Here is a 17,405-nt window from a genome sequence, read left to right on the forward strand (position 1 = left end):
CACATGCCTAATGGTGCTGACAAAGGAAAACAAACAAAAAAACGAAAAATTTAACAACAAAAACACCTGACATTGAGTTTGTTGACTTGAAATGAAAAACAGAAAGTTTGGATTCCATCAAGGGCTCCCCATACCTTGGACTCACATTGAATTAATGAAAACCTCTCCAGGGATATCTCTAGCATGAAAAGGAGCCCATTCTTGAACATCTCTGGTGAAGACGGACAAACCTTATCCACTGGAAAGAGGGAATCTGAGGAACATTCCTTCAGAGCCAGATTCATCCTGACTCCAGGTCTACTCACTATATTTCTGTTACTGAATACTGAGTATGATTTTATTTTCTTACCTACCAGCACACATTGTTCACTCACACTGAACCAGCAGTTACCTGAAACAGATTTTGCTAAAATTTCATGAGTTACTGATGTTTAAATCTAATAGATAACTTCATATACAGTGGATTGCAGCTTTGAACTGAGAATATTTCCAATCCTGATTTTGGTATCAACTAAAAGTAATAGAACATTTAGCTTCCTGTCTGCACAATGGTAACTATATTCTCTGTTTTTTCTCAAAATAGACATGCATTTCATTTATTTGGCAAGTTCTTTTATGTCTAATTAAAAAAAAATACATTTGGCAGTGAAAATGAGAGAATTCCAGCTATTTGAGCTATTTCAAATCCTAAAAGATGATGCTGTTACAGTGCTACACTAAGTATGTTAGCAAATTTGGAAAACTCAGCAATGGCCACAGGACTGGAAAAGGTCAGTTTTCATTCCAATCCCAAAGAAGGGCAATAACAAAGAATGTTCAAATTGTTGTGCAGTTGCACTCATTTCACATGCTAGCAAGGTTACGCTCAACATCCCTCAAGCTTGACTTCAGCAGTACGTGAACTGAGAACTTCCAGATTTACAAGCTGGGTTTCAACAAGGCAGAGGAACCAGAGATCAAATTGCCAACATTCGTTGGATCATGGAGAAAGTGAGTTCCAGAAAAACAACCAGTTCTGTTTCATTGACTGCACTAAAGACTTTGACTCTGGGCGCCACAATAAACTGTAGGGAATTCTTAAAGAGATGGGAGTACCAGACCACCTTACCTGTCTCCTGAGAAACCTGTATGCAGGTCAAGAAGCAACAGTTAGAATAAGACATGGGACAATGGACTGGTTCAAAATAGAGAAAGGATCACGACAAAGCTGTATAATGTCACCCTGCTCATTTAATTTCTATGCGAATATACATTATGGGAAATGGCTAGGCTGGATGTAGGACAAGCTGAAATCAATATTGCCAGGAGAAATATCAACAACCTCAGATATGCAGATGGTACCACTCTAATGGCAGAAAGTGAGAGGAACTATAAAGCGCCTCTTCGTGTGGGTCAAAGAAGGGAGTGAAAAGGCTGGCTTGAAACTTAGCATTAAAAAACACTGAGATCATGGCATCACATCCATCAGTTCATGGCATCCCATGCCATCAGTTCATGGCAAATAGAAGGGTAAAAAGTGGAAGCAGTGACTGACTTTATTTTCTTGGCCTCCAAAATCACTGTGGACAGTGACTGCAGCCATGAAATTAAAAGACGCTTGCTCTTTGGAAGGAAAGCTATGACAAACTTAGGCAGCATATTAAAAAGGAGAGACATCACCTGCGGACAAACACTTATTGAAATGCCCACAATATTCCAGGTACTGAGAATACAATCAAAGTCAGGACAGATGCAACCACTCATGCACTTGAAAATTTCAGAGATGTTCTTTATCCTTCAGTAAGTAACCAGGACTTTTCCTCTCCTTTATGTTTCCCTACCTCTCCCGCTTGACCCTTGGAAGGAAAGCTATGACAAACCTAGACTGCATACTCAAAAGCAAAGACATCACTTTGCCGACAAAGGTCCGTATAGTAAAAGCTATGGATTTTCCAGTAGTCATGTATGGATGTGAGAGTTAGACCATAAAGAAGGCTGAGTGCCAGAGAACTGATGCTTTCAAATTGTGGTGCTGGAGAAGACTCTTGAGAGTCCCTTGGACTACAAGAAGATCAAACCAGTCAATCCTAAAAGAAATCAACCCTGAATGTCATTGGAAGGACTGATGCTAAAGCTCCAGTACTTTGGCCACCTGATGCAAAGAGCAGACTCATTGCAAAAGACCCTGATACTGAGAAAGAGTGAAGGCAAAAGGAGAAGGGAGTGGCAGAGGATGAGATAAGTAGATAGCATCAGCAACTCAAAGGACATGGATTTGAGCAAACTCCGGGAGATAGTGGAAGACAGAGGAGCCTGGCATGCTGCATTCCAGGGGTCTCACAGAATCAGTCACAACTTTCGAACTGAACAACAACAACCCTGAACTGACTAAAAGCAAATACAGTTAGAACAAGAGAAATTAAGTTGAATTAGAGAAAAAGAAAGTGAGAGCTTTCACAGGCTTGGGCTCATGGTCTTTGAGTTTCACACCCAACACAAAATCAAAAAAAAAAAAAAATTAGCAGCAGCAGATGAGAGATATAGAAGGGGCTAAGGGGCCACAGAGCATTAAGATCTTCTTGCCATTGAATGGCAAGAAGGCCAGAAGGAGGAACATTTAAATTAAGACTGGAAGGATGGACAGAATTTTAACAACAAAACCCATGGAAAGAATTTCCTTGCAGAGAAGACACCATATATAAAGGACTTTGGGGAGGATAAAGCATGGAGCTCTGGAAAAATAGAAAGTGTTTCAATTTGGGTAGAACATGGGGGAAATGTGGGAGGGATTGAGATACAATTCCAAGATGTATTAAGCTGAAGTTCTATAACCAAAAGCCTTTAGAACTAACTTCTATTTACCAGGAAATGCAGGGGATAGAGTAAGAAGTCAAATGATACAGCCACTGTATCAGAATGGTGGACAGTCCTAAGAACATATGACCCACTTACATCTATAAGTTAACATCATTGAGAAAAAGAAGAGAGGATGTCCTTCTCTAAATTAAGAAATAAAACAACTGAATGTGGGAATGAACTAGATTTTAATGAGCCAGAAGCTTATGTAATTTGAACTCCTCCCTTTAAGGAAAATGGTACAAAATTCATGCCCTTCTCCCAGGGCCTTAGAAGGAGCCTGTGCAAGTGAGGAATCCCAAAACTTAAGGTGCATTAGCTTTGTAGAAAATGCAAATCTGACCAAATTTAACAGGTAAATCTTGTTTGGACCGTCATTTAAATAAACTAGCATTTGTTGGACAAAATGTACAAAGACTTTTGATACAAGCAGGAAATTTTGAGTATAGATTAGGTTGAGTAGAAAACAAATTTTGGTGAAATTTTAAGAAAAATCTAAAATCTTTCTGTACATTAATATAGAACTGGAGTTTCTAGATTTGTTTACTAAAAAGAACAAGCAGTTTTCCTATAATTTTAGCAGTTCTCAGGACAGTTAAGTGGTAGACTTGAAACCATAGACTTTTGTTGTAGGAAACTGTATTTATTATGTAATATTATAGTATAATAATATATATAATATTATTATATAATAATAATAATATTATAGTAGAAAACAGGGGGTTTGCTCTTAAAATTATTGTTCCTACAGCTTCCTTGGTGGCTCAGCTGGTAAAGAATCTGCCTGCAATGGAAGAGACTGCGGTTCAATCCCTGGGTTGGGAAGATCCACTGGAGAAGGAATAGGCTGCCCTCTCCAGTATTCTTGCCTGAAGAATCACAAGGACTGTATAGTCCATGGGGTCGCAGAGTCGGACACAGCTGAGAAATTTTCACTTCACTTCTTCACTGTTGAAAAACAGGTTTTTTACCTACCAGTCTTGTGAAAATTAACCAACTGATTATGAATTCAGTCATGTTTTCTTTGATGCAGCTGGTAAAAAAGCACTGTTCAGATTCTTCTCCTAAAATTAAGAACACAGCTACCAGGCATCTGCCTTGGAAAGTAACTTGAAAAACCCCAAAAAATGGATAACAAGGAGCAGCAGTGGGTGATTTATATTAGTTCTTTTAAACTCCATCAAGGAATTTGTCCTTTTAACCTAAAGATATGAGAACAGAATCAGAATATTAAGCCAGGAAGTTACAGGATCAGACTGAACATTAAAAAGACCATTAATTTTTTAATTTAAATGTGGTACATTGAACACATCTGTTTATTTCTATTTTTCCCAATGTGTAAATAAAACTCTAATAATGAAATTTTAAAATAATTAATCCCCAAGGATAAGAACAGGAGAAGAGATGACAGCAAAAAAGAAGAGTGAACAAAATTGTGGAATTAGAAAGACTAGAAGAAAATTAACAGAGTTAATGGATTTGCAGTGGCTGAAACCAGACATGGAAGTGAGAATAGCAGTGCAAATCAACTTATCCCAGAACCCCTGAAATTTTGGCTTTTTTAGAATACTGTTTCTTTCTTCAGAAATTCATATTTATCTACATTTAGTGTAGAACCTGCATTTCTAGTTATTTAATCCTATGTATGCTCATTGTGACCCTATAACTGTAGCCTGCCAGGCTTCTCTGTTCATGGGATTTTCCTGGCAAGAATACTGGAATGCATTGCCATTTCCTCCTCCAGGGAATCTTCCGCACCCAGGGATGGAACCTGTGTCTCCTGCATTGCAGGCAGATTCTTTACCACTGTGCCACCTGGGAAGCCCAAATATTATTATTTTTTATGTGATCCTAGGAATTTTAAGTTGTTCTTATGAATAAGTTTGTTCTTTGTCTTGTTCTCTCTCTGTTTCCACCAAATTTCCTAATTATGCTGATACTTATAAAGTATATGTAAAGAAATTTAATATGTGATAAAGTTGGCAAGTCAAACCAGCGAAGGAAATTGGGTTATTCAATAGAGTTTAGGCTTAATTCGCTATCCAATTATTTTTTAAATACTAATTTTAATGCTCTATCACATAGCAATCACAAGAATTAATTTAACACTCCAGTATTCCTGCCTGGAGAATTCCATGGACAGAGGAAGCTGACAGGCTACAGTCCATGGGGTTGCAAAGAGTCAGACACTACTGAGCGACTTTCACTTTGACTTTTCACAGAGTTAAATGTCTTTTTTTTTTTTTTTTTGGGCCTGGAAAAAGTGAGGTTTGGATGGGAAAGTGAAGAGAAAATAACTATAAAGGTGAGGTGGGGCAGTGAAATAGAGGCATTTATGTTAGTAAGATAGGAAAACCAGTCTGAAACAGGGCACATAACGCACAGAAAAGATTGAAATATTAAATTTCTTCAGTACTTAAGGTTTACAATGCAAAAACACCATGAACAAAATTAAAAGATATTCAAGATTTAGAAGAAAAATGTGTATAAAATATATATTATACAGGATTTATACCCACAAAATATAAAGAAAATAAGCAATAATAAAACTACAAAATAACAAACATGAATATGGATAAGTATGAAATCAAATCAGATACTCTGGCTGCTATAACAGGCTATCAGCAAGATTCCCAAAGATATCTGGGTTCCTGGTCATTCTATCAAGTCTACAGCTCTGGTCTGGAAATATACTGGATCAGGATAGACTAGGATAAAAGGCTAAGGATAATAATTATGCTGGTATCTAGGTATATGCTGCTTCATTCTTAGTCATGAGAACTATAAAACTATGAGATGGATGGTGGCCGTGCTCATAAGAGGTGTGGATGGCTTTAATCCACATTGGCCTCTACATTCATAAAGCCATCTCAGCCTGACTTGTGAACTGGTGAATCTGAGGGAGCAGTTCATTTTCCAGAGATTCTGACCCTCACACAGGCTCTTTTTCCATAACCATGAACACAGGGGAGGCTTTGGAGGACTCTGAACATTGGACCTCCACTTTCCTGCATAATGGTGCTGATCCCTCCATGAGGTATTCTGGTGGTCTGCCCTCTCTATTCTTAGAAAATGTTCATCTGATATGATTCATCCACATTCTTTGGTTTATAGAATATACCATGCTACTTCCTTTATGAAATACACTCAGGTTTGTTAAAGAATGGTGAGTGATCTAGGGAGGGAGAAAATTGAGCAATAATATGATACTGTAGATCCTTGTTCATTATTGATTTTATATATAGTAGTGTGTATATGTTAATACCAATCTCCTAATTTATCCCTCCACCCCAGCTTTCCCTTTCAGTAACCATATGTTTGTTTTCTAAGTCTAAATTTATTTCTGTTCTGTAAATAAATTCATTTGTATCATTTTTTCAGATTCCACATATAAATGATACCATACTTGTCTTTGTCTGACTTACTTACTGTGTCATACTTACTTCAGTATGATAATTGCTAGGTTTATCCCTGTTGCTGCAAATGGCTCTCATTCTTCTTTATGGATGAGTGATATTCCATTGTTTGTAGGTACCACATCTTCTTTATCCATTCATCTATTGATGGACATTTAGGTTGCTTCCGTGTCTCGGCTATTGTAGATAGAGCTGCAGTGAACATTGGAGTATATGTATATTTTCAATTTCTAGAGTGGGATGGCTGGATCATATTGTAGATTTTTAAGATTTTTAGAGTTTTTAAGAAACCCCATACTCTTCTCCATAGTAACCTTACCAGTTTTCATTCCCACTGGTAATGTAGGAGGGCTTCCTTCTTTTCAGACCCTCTCCAGCATTTATTATTTGTAGACTTTTTGACGATGGCCATTCTGAATAGTGTGAGGTGATTCTTCACTGTGGTTTTGATTTTCATTTCTCTACTAATTAGTGATGTTGAGGTCAAGTTTTTCAGAGAGTATCTGGACCTCCCCTGAGTGAGGGAGACTCTTGCTAGCCTTTGGTATCGTAGGGATTTCCTCACCTTGTGCAAGTTCTCCACACTTGCAGCATTTTCCATGTTTGCTAAAATTACTAGAACCTCAGAAAAGGTGTGAAAATAATAAAAACATTGCATTAGTGTTATAGAATTCAAGGAAGGAGACAAAGAGTGGTTTTCCATCACCTGGCAGCTGATTTGTGAATAAAGGTATCGGAAGGAGGAAGGAGGCAAGAGCGGGAATTTAAAAGAAATCTGGTACTGACCCTAAGCACAGAACAAATGGAAATGTCTCCAAGGAAGGTGGCCCTGAGGAAGCCTGTTGGAATCATCAATGAGAAGGGGTCTCAGATGCTCCCATGTTGGGTTCCTGGCCCTCAAATTTCACCCATGATGAGACATGACACTTAAAAATGGATGCTCATTGTTCTATTAGTAAATTCAAGATAAACTGACTTATTCCAATGTCATGGATCTCTGAAGGACTAGTATCTTCTTATTCATTTTCTGAAAAAAATTTAAAAAAGGGAAGTTCAGACAAGGTTGGCAGGGGATTTCTGTGCCTGCTACTAATTGAAGGGAAGTGGGTGAGAATTCACAATATCTCCCTCTTGTTTTCCTCATTTTCTTTCTTTCCTAATTTCTTTTTGTTTATGATTTATATGTACCTAACAGACAATAAGCTCTAAGTAAAATGAATAAAAAAAGATTGCTTGCAAAATGAATAAAAAAGATTCTTGCTTGCAAAATGAATAAAAACAGATTCTTCTAAGGTTATCTTTTGATGACTGTTGATCATGTTCAAATATGTATTTACAAAGACACTTTCTGCAATAGATCCTATAATAACAAAAAAATGAAACCAGCCTACATGTCCATTGGTGGAGTTTTGTTAAAGTAATCATGGCATAGCCAGACAATAGATAGTATAGACTGGTAAAACAGAACACAACAAAAAAAACAGAATCAAATAAATCCACATAGTTCTATGAACTAATATGGAAGTTTTTCAAAAAGTATGTTATTTGAAATGAGCAACATATAAATCTGTATATAAAAATATGATATCATTTTTGGATAAAAAAAGATCACATATATTTAAATAGACACAAATGTTTTCAAGAGGATGTTCAAGAGAGTTAATTGTGGTAGCCTTTGGGAAAGGAACTGGGGAAGTAGGGTATCTATGCTTTTAAAAGATAGCCTCATACTTTATGTTTAGTTATTTTCTAAATTAAACATATGTAAGCAATATTTTTAAACTATGTAACATTTGGCAATAAAAATTTATAGTATCATTTAGCAGGTACACTGGATCTAACAGATCTGGTCCAGTGGAAACTTGAGATGGGAAATATTTGAACCTGAGAAGGAGGACGGAAGAAGATCAAGAAAGAATCAAGATCTGCTTCCTCATTACGAAACAACTTTAAGATAAGCAATCATTATGGAAAAAGCAGCTTGGGGTCCGTGTTTTTCAAAATCGGATGCACCATGGATATTTTGTTAAAAACACCAAGTTCTACTACCCTATTCCATATATCTGAACAGAAATCCCTAGAACTGGGATTCAGGACTCTGCAGTTTCTATGAGGTTCCAGTTGATTCAGTGACTCATTAAAGTTTGAGACCTGTAAGGGTTAGGGCCCTTGGTGGAGAGTAAGCTTGAATCACACCTGTCATTGAATTCCAGATGACTCGGTTAGTGGGCCTTGGGGAGGTCATTGTGATTCATGCCCTGGGAGTGGTGGTTCCTGATTCTTCCTAGGACAGGTGTTGGAGAAGAGCAGTGATCAAGACCTCTTTGTGGTAGTGGTCGCTGTTGAGAGTGACCATTTTGTGGGCATGGTCTCTGCTGAAAAATCACCATCTGGTGGAAGTGGTCTCTGTTGAGGTTCAGCATCTTGTGGGGGTGGTTGCTGCTGAGGTTGACCTTCTTGTGGTTGTGGGTTCTCTGCTGAGGCTCACCATTAGGATGGGGTCTAGATGGTAGTGCACCAGGTCCCCCAGAAGGTGGTCTCTGAAACTGTTCAAAGGAGCCCTGGTCTGGGTTCTCTATATCTGTAGAATACAGCACAGAAATAGAAGAACTTGATGTTGGAAGGGTCCCCTCTCAATTTGATCTCTGGTCACCTTATATAGTCTCTTTCTCCCAGGACCTGCTTTTGAACTATCAACTTCCCTCTTACCCTCAGTTTCATTTTGCATTATTCCTGTTCATCCATATGCTAATGATATTGAATTGTAATTCTGTATTCTTGAGACAAACATGTGTCTTCAATTTCACACAAAAAAAGAAGGTGTTAGATTATCTCAGAATTCTCAGAGGATGCCTCCAAATACAGAAGAGCTAAGGGATTATCCATGCAATCATGTTGTCATGTCAGTTATATTTTGGGTCACTGACATAACGTAACAACTATGATTTCAAGTCTAGCCAGTTGAGTGGATATGTAGAACCATCTGCTCTGAGACCAGGTGGAGCAATAATAAGAGTGAGAGAAAGACAACATGAGGGCCCACACAGGAATCACTGAATAACCATAGGCATATTATATAACTACAAGGACACAGTTGAGTGGAGAAACATAAAGGAAAGGTACCGAAAGTCCATTTCCTTGCATTTTTCCTTAAACCATATATGCAGAAGACATAAGAGATATGGGTTCAATCCCTGGGTTGGGAAGATCCCCTGGAGAAAGGAATAACAATCCACTCCAGTATTCTTGCCTGGAGAATCCCCATGGACAGAGGAGCCTGGTGGGCTGCATTCCATGGGATCACAAGGATTCTGACATGACTGAAGCAAAATGGCACCACAAAGACAGAAATATTGGGAAAGAAGAAAATAGTTGAAGGGTTGGTTCTCAGGAGTCATTTCTGCACAAAGGAAAATGGCAGTATACTCCTGTGCCATCCAAGATAGACATCTGGGCTATTCGAGTTAGGGCTATGCTCATAGTCCTGAGATCAAGATTGGGTAAAGGGTTGCCTATGTCTTTAGGAGCTCAAACATTAATCAGTTCTTGATCAGAGACTAATGCTAGTAAGACACCAGAGAAATGAAAAGTTTTTAAGGTTAAAAAAAAAGAATTGATTGAGGATTAATTGAATTTTATAATACATGCAGCTGAGAAACCTTCACTGCTGTCTTCTAGGAAAAGAAGCAGAAGATGAAAGACAAAGTAAGTACTAAATCCTTCAGGGCCAACAGCTATTTTCCAGGAAAAGGGATGCTTCAAACACTCTTATATTCCCTAAGTTAACTTGTCAATCACTGTCTGTGATGCTTTTGCAAAGGGAGGAAGACCTGAAGGGATGGCAGGGTTGCTCCTGTGCTGAGGATCAACCACAAACTCAAAAGAGGAGAGACCCTTTTATCCTCCCTAGGATCCCTCAAACCCAAATGCTAATTTAGGCTAAGTGCTGGGGCATTTCAGTGTCGTGTTTTCATACATCTCTGCCTCTTACATCTTTTAACATGCTTTCTCAGGGTGGGGCAACAGGTAGTAAACTTGTGAATACAATCTTGACCATAGTGGGCACAGTGCATTGAAACAACGGATGTGGGTGGGAGTAAAATGAGAGCACTGGGCACTGAAATCTCTATATCTTCATGTGGAGAGAGAGGGATTTATTATGATAGTCTCTGTTTCCGAAATAGCCCTGAATGGGCTTCACCTCCTCCATCCATCTGGCATCCCCATCCATCTGGCAAGGCCACCTTCATCCCCTGCCTACTTCAGTTACCATAATATCTTCCTGAGAGAACTTCTCTGTTTCAGTCTTGCCTTTTTGCAAAGCATCCTTCTTAGCACAGTCAGAAAGACTTTTGTAAAAATGTAAATTTTGCTTTGTCTTTACTCTGGTTTAAGTTGTGTATTGGGCTCAAATTGCACTTTAAATAAAATGTGAGGACTTGGCATCAATGAGGATGTGAATCCTTGTCTTAAGAACTTTGAAGGTTCACCTTTCTTTTCACTTATGTCCCCTCCTTACCAAGCTTCCTCACTGCAGTGTCATCTCCCAATCCCAAGCAAAATCTCAGCAACCTTGCCCTTTATTCTTACCAGAAATGGGGCCTTGAGTTGAGCTCAGTGGTAGCAAGCCCACTGAGAGCAGGATCAGCAGCATCTTGGAGGAAGCTCTGGAATATTCTCAGCCCTGTGCTGGAAGAAACCAGGCAACTTCCTTCATAAAGGGGAGCAGAACAATGTTAACCCTGAGTTCTATACTGAACAGTCCTAGTCACCAGGTTTTGTTGTTGTTCAGTTGCTCAGTTGTGTCCAACTCTTTGCCCACCCCATGGACTGCAGTATGCCAGGCTTCCCTGTCCTTCACCATTTCCCAGAGCTTGCTCAAACTCATGTGAGTTGAATCAGTGATGCCATCCAACCATCTTGTCCTCTGTCATCCCCTTCCCCTCCTGCCTTCAATCTTTCCCAGCATCAGGATCTTGTCTAGTGAATCAGCTCTTCGCATCAGGTGGCCAAGGTCACCAGGTAGACACAGTTATAGTTGGGACTTATCCCAGCAGGACGGAGTGGGTAGGCTGTGCCTACTGTCTCATTTCCAAAAGATACAGCATGAAACTTTGAGGGAACTATGTCTAAGCAGTCAGCACTGATACTAGGATTGTTCTGTCACATTTGATTTTCACTGGGTTCCCTGGGACTTTGTCTTACCACTTGTTCTTCTTGTGTTTATGTGTCTGTTTCGGGGTTGACAGTGATCCTATAGCCCAAAGTGAAGTTGGTCAATGTCTCTGGCCATTAGTATGACCAAAGTCCATCATTCATGTATTTTTGGAACCTGATATATCATATGGTGCATAAGATGTATAGCAAAATAATTTAATGATATAGAGATCATCTCTGTTTATCTTTGAAATGTACACATGGAAAGTAGAAGGTTGACCCTGTGTCTGCTCAGACTCTGAGGTTGTCTAAGATTTTTTGGTTCTGATAGAGAAGCTTGGTGTTGTTGAACAAATATGACCTAAGACTTTCTACTCTTATCAGTATTCTTGGGATTTATAGTATTTAGGGAAACAAAGGTAGACACAGAATCCACCACAGGCTATCTAGGACAGAACAAGATGAATACTTAGTCCCTTGTATAATTCATGTTATTTTATGTTTTTTAAGACTTCTCCCATGCTCCTTCTCTTTTATGAAATCTTCTATAAGAGTTTGTTTGGCTTCATTTCTGCTGCAAAATATTTTTAACCACCCTTTGACTCTGACCACCACTGACAGTAGTGGCAACAATTATGCTCTTTAACACGACAGTCTACTACTCCCTTCAAATCCTCAATTGCATTGTCTTGATCCTCTACTTTCCTGTCAGTATGCATGTTAAAAAAATGTTTTTTCAGATTGTTATATAACACAGGGAATTTTCTGTAGAATATTTTGACACTCATTTGTCCCTATTTTCTGTCTGAAATTATTTGGTGATATTTTCTCTGCTTAATCAATGCTCCTTGTGTTTCCTTTAGCTTTTATATGTGGTGGCTTTGCTGTGCATTTGTGGGAAATATTTATTAGAGCACTAAATTAGGACCTATTCTAGCTTCTCTGGTTTGGTTCATTTTAATTTTAAAAATTTGGTGACAAAAATTTATTTGCAAAATTTTTTTTATTATCTGTATTCTGCTTTTCAGTTGCTTGCAAATCTGTTACATTTAGCAGTTGTCTCTCCCTCCTTTTATTTGGTGACTGGAATTGTTAATATTATCAGTTGGAACTTATTTCAGAACTATTAATGCTATATCTTATGTTCTTATTCAGATTTTGAGTGGGGCTAGTGGTAATTTTAGAATGGTGTACTTGGAATATCAGAAGGAGTGTCACATGGCTGGAAATCCTAAGAACAGTGCCCTTGACCAGTGTGGATAATCCAGTAGTTTCCTTTCCCTGCATATGAGTGTTCTGATCTTTCTGAAAGGTTGCAGATAATATTACTGGAAGGCCTCCTAATACAACGGATTTTTCTACAGATAAAAAACCCTTGTGCCCATGTGGGGTGATTGCAGATTGTTTTCCTTCCCTGGCATAATAATGGATGTATTTGAGAAAAGGGACTGTATCTGCAGTTGGCAATGTAAGAAAGCTATGTGGCTGTGGGGTGAGGCAAATGGTTCTAGTTGAACTTGGTGGAAGAAAGGGAGTAGTTTTAGGGATAAGCAGAGACCCCCTTTATGGTATTGGGGTGACTGTTTCTGGTTTCCTCAGACAATAATTTGAAAAGGAAAGTGGAGACAAACTAGTCCTCACTAGGTAGCTTTTGGTAGACCTTCCATCAAAGAAGATAAGGGTCAGAGATGAGGAGTGGGAAGTGGCAGCCAACTTGAGTGGGGGCTGTTAAGGGGTGGTCCTGTTGGAAGGCAGGCTTCCCTTCTGCTTGATGAGAACTGGAAAAGAGCAGGTGACTCTTCAAAATGTCACTCAGTTCAGAACCTTTCAATAACCTTTTCCAGTGTCAGCCACGCAGGTAAGAGATTAGTGTGCTGTGACAGGAAAAATATCCGCCCTGAACTCACCAAACAGAACAAAAACATAGGAAACGGAAGAGCTGAAAGAGAAGGCTGTCCATCAGGAAGGGCAAGGAAGAAGCAAAGAGCATGACTTCAGCAGAAGCTTAGGTAATTGAAAAGGAACAGACACTCTCAAGCAATGGATTTGCCTCCTGATACAGACGCTTAACTTGACATGTGCAAGGAGAATTCCTAATTTCCGTCCCTGAAACCTGCAAACTTTTCTCAGTTAAAAACAGTTGTTTCACACCCCAAGACACATATTAACCAAATTAATGAAGAGCAAACTCAAATAATAAATATTAAAAGCAGCAAGGGAAAAACAACAAATAACTCATAAGGGGATTCCCATAAGGATAACAGCTGATCTCTAAATAGAAACGCTTCAAGCCAGAAGGGAATGGCAGGACATATTTAAAGTGATTAAAGAGAAAAACCTACAACCCAGATTACTGTATCCAGCAAGGATCTCATTCAAATATGAAGGAGAAATCAAAAGTTTTACAGACAAGCAAAAGCTCAGAGAATTCAGCACCATCAAACCAGTTCTTCAACATACACTAAAGGATCTTCTCTAGACAGGAAACACAGAAAAGGTTTATAAACTCAAAACCACCACCCCCCCCACCCAAAAAACAGCAACAACAACAAAGTAAATGGCAACAGGATCATACTTATCAAAAATTACCTTAAATGTAAATGGGTTGAATGTCCCAAATAAAAGACAAAGACTGGCTGAATGGATACAAAAACAAGACCCTTATATATGCTGTCTACAAGAGACCCACCTCAAACCCAGGGACACATACAGACTGAAAGTGAAGAGCTGGAAAAAGATATTTCATGCAAATGGAGACCAAAAGAAAGAAGGAGTAGCAATACTCATATCAGATAAAATAGACTTTGAAATAAAGGCCATGAAAAGAGACAAAGAAGGACATTACATAATGGTCAAAGGATCAATCCAAGAAGATATAAGAATTATAAATATATATGCACCCAGCATAGGAGCACCACAATATGTAAGGCAAATGCTAACAAGTATGAAAGGGAAAATTAAGAGTAACACAATAATAGTGGGAGACTTTAATACCCCACTTAACACCTAGGGATAGATCAACTAAACAGAAAACTAGCAATGAAACACAAACTTTAAGTGATACAATGAACCAGTTAGACCCAATTGATATTTATAAGACATTTCACCCTAAAACAATGAAAACCACCTTTTTCTCAAGTGCACATGTAACCTTCTCCAGGATGGATCACATCTTGGGCCTTGGTAAATTTAGCCTTGGTAAGTTAAAAAAAATTGAAATCATCTCAAGCATCTTTTCTGATCACAGTGAGATAAGATTAATGTCTACTACAGGAAGGACTGATGCTGAAGCTGAAACTCCAGTACTTTGGCCACCTCATGAGAAGAGTTGACTCATTGGAAAAGACCCTGATACTGGGAGGGATTGGGAGCAGGAGGAGAAGGGGACGACAGAGGATGAGATGACTGGATGGCATCACCAACTCGATGGACATGAGTTTGAGTAAACTCCAGGAGTTGGTGATGGATAGGGAGGCCTGGCGTACTGCGATTCATGGGGTCGCAAAGAGTCGGACACGACTGAACAACTGAACTGAACTGAACAGGAGAAAAACTAGTAAAATACAAACATATGGTGGCTAAACAATACACTTCTGAATAACCAACAAATCACAGAAGAAATCAAAATATGCATAGAAATGAATGAAAATGAAAACCCAAAATCTATGGGATTCAGTAAAAGCAGTGCTAAGGGGAGGGTTCATAGCAATACAAGCCTACCTCAAGAAACAGGAGGGAAATCAAATAAATAACCTAACTCTACACAAAAGCAACTAGAAAAAGAATAAATCAAGCACCCCAGAGTTAGTAGAAGGAAAGAAATCATAAAAATTAGGGCAGAAATGAATGCAAAAGAAACAAAAGAGACCATAGCAAAAATCAACAAAGCCAAAAGCTTGGCTCTTTGAAAAGATAAATAAAATATACAAACCATTAGCCAGACTCAACAAAAAAAGGGGGAGGGGATCAAATTAACAAAATTAGAAATGAAAATGGAGAAATAACAACAGACAACACAGAAATACAAAGGATCATAAGAGACTACTATCAGCAACTATATGCCAATAAAATGGACAACTTGGAAGAAATGGACAAATTCTTAGAAAAGTATAACTTTCCAAAACTGCACCAGGGAGAAATAGAAAATCTTAATAGATGCATCACAAGCACGGAAACTGAAACTGTAATCAGAAATCTTCCAGCAAACAAAAGCCCAGGTCTAGACAGCTTCACAGCTGAATTCTACCAAAAATTTAGAGAAGAGCTAACACCTATCCTACTCAAACTCTTCCAGAAAATTGCAGAGGAAGGTAAACTTGCAAATGCATTCTATGAGGCCACCATCACCCTAATATCAAAACCTGACAAAAATGCCACAAAAAAAGAAAACTACAGTCCAATATCACTGATGAACATAGATGCAAAAATCCTTAAAATTCTAGCAATCAGAATCCAACAACACATTAAAAAGATCATACACCATGACCAAGTGGGCTTTATCCCAGAGATGCAAGGATTCTTCAACATCTGCAAATCAATCAATGTAATACACCATATTAATAAATTGAAAAATAAAAGCCATATGATTATCTCAATAGATGCAGAGAAAGCCTTTGACAAAATTCAACACCCATTTATGATAAAAACTCTCCAGAAAGCAGGAATAGAAGGAACATACCTCAACATAATAAAAGCTATATATGACAAACCCACAGCAAACATTATCATCAATGGTGAAAAATTGAAAGCATTTCCCCTAAAGTCAGGAACAAGACAAGGGTGCCCACTTTCACCACTACTATTCACCATAGTTTTGGAAGTTTTGGCCACAGCAATCAGAGCAGAAAAAGAAATAAAGGCAATCCAGATTGGAAAAGAAAAAGTAAAACTCTCACTGTTTGCAGATGACATGATCCTCTACATAGAAAACCCTAAAGACTCCACCAGAATATTACTAAAACTAATCAATGAATATAGTAAAGATGCAGGATATAAAATCAACATACAGAAATCCCTTGCATTACTATACACTAATAATGAGAAAATAGAAAGAGAAATTAAGGAAACAATTCCATTCATTTTATTCAATGAAAAGAATAAAATACTTAGGAATATATCTACCTAAAGAAACTAAAGACCTATATATAGAAAACTATAAAACACTAGTCAAAGAAATCAAAGAGGACACTAATAGATGGAGAAATATACCATGTTCATAGATTGGAAGAATCAGTATAGTGAAAATGAGTATACTACTCAAAGCAATTTATAGATTCAATGCAATCCCTATCAAGCTACCAACGGTGTTCTTCACAGAGCTAGAACAAATAATTTCACAATTTGTATGGAAATACAAAAAAAACTCAAATAGCCAAAGCAATCTTGAGGAAGAAGAATGGAACTGGAGGATTCAACCTGCCTGACTTCAAGCTCTACTACAAAGCCACAGTCATCAAGACAGTATGGTACTGGCACAAAGACAGAAATATAGATCAATGGAACAAAATAGAAAGCCCAGAGATAAATCCACGCACCTATGGACACCTTATCTTTGACAAAGGAGGCAAGAATATACAATTGATTAAAGACAATCTCTTTAACAAGTGGTGCTGGTAAAACTGGTCAACCACTTGTAAAAGAATGAAACTAGAACACTTTTTAACACCATACACAAAAATAAACTCAAAATGGATTAAGGATCAAAATGTAAGACGAGAAACTATAAAACTCCTAGAGGAGAACATAGGCAAAACACTCTCCAACATACATCACAGCAGGATCCTCTATGACCCACCTCCCAGAATATTGGAAATAAAAGAAAAAATAAACAAATGGGACCTAATTAAAATTAAAAGCTTCTGCACAACAAAGGAAACTATAAGCAAGCTGAAAAGACAGCCTTCAGAATGGGAGAAAATAATAGCAAATGAAGCAACTGACAAACAACTAATCTCAAAAATATACAAGCAACTCCTACAGCTCAATTCCAGAAAAATA

Source organism: Bison bison, unplaced genomic scaffold (assembly GCF_000754665.1).
Source record: "Bison bison bison isolate TAMUID 2011002044 unplaced genomic scaffold, Bison_UMD1.0 scf7180017864390, whole genome shotgun sequence".
NCBI classification, from domain to species: domain Eukaryota; kingdom Metazoa; phylum Chordata; class Mammalia; order Artiodactyla; family Bovidae; genus Bison; species Bison bison.